Genomic DNA, 901 nt, shown 5'->3' with positions numbered 1-901 from the left:
TTATTAAAAAAAAAACAAAACATAAAACTGATAAAATTCAGGCAAAATACAACTCTACAGTCTGTCCATTGAAGCAACAAAACATTAAAAGCAAAGGTGAGGCTGCTCCATGTTTTTTATAGGAAAAGTTGAAATTATTTTATGAAAAAGGCATGTTGACAGGTGTGTCCTAAATTTCGGCCTTTGGATATGAAGCAAACAAGAAGATTTTCAGTATAATTTACCGTTGAATCTTTCTCTAAATCTCCCTTAAAGGCCATGGACATCGGAGCTTTTTTAAGAGCTGAGGTCGACCGTCCAGTGTTTAAGCCAGAGTCATCTGCTGCTGCAACTGCTGTGGTTGATGTCCTGTAAGGAGTCTAGAGGCCATCTCCTAGAAAGGCATTCACATTCACAATTTGGGCCTCCAGACAAGATATTTATGAGCGAGGTGAATTAACCCCGAAGCCCTCCAGCATGTCCTGAGCCCGGTCAGCCATAGCCCTGTTAACCCATGCTGCTCTGATGACAGGTCTAAATGTTGAGCCTGTCGAGGTGAAGATGGAATGTAGGAATCCTTCCAGGCCCTTGTCTGTCGGGTCATTACAGGCTGCAGCATAGGGAGAGCTATGTTCTTTGAGAGTCGTGACATTGGAGCGTCGACAGCTGGGGAGCACCCCATTTTTCTGTGACATCCTTCGCAAATGGGTAAGAGCGAGAGAACCTGTGGGAAGGTTGAAAACTTCTCTGGACAATCCCACTCCTGCTGGATAATGTTCCCCAACTGCTCGTGAATGGGAAAGCGGCGTTCTGCTTACGCTGGCACGGACCCTTGGCCCCCAAGTAGGGTTGCCACCTGTTCTGGAAAGAAAATACCGGCCTTCGCATATATTTATCTTTTTTCCCTATTAATAACATTGGG

This window comes from Xenopus laevis, chromosome 5S (genome assembly GCF_017654675.1).
Source record: "Xenopus laevis strain J_2021 chromosome 5S, Xenopus_laevis_v10.1, whole genome shotgun sequence".
NCBI lineage: Eukaryota > Metazoa > Chordata > Amphibia > Anura > Pipidae > Xenopus > Xenopus laevis.
The sequence above is the reverse complement of the archived record's forward strand: the minus strand, read 5'-3'. Positions refer to the sequence as shown.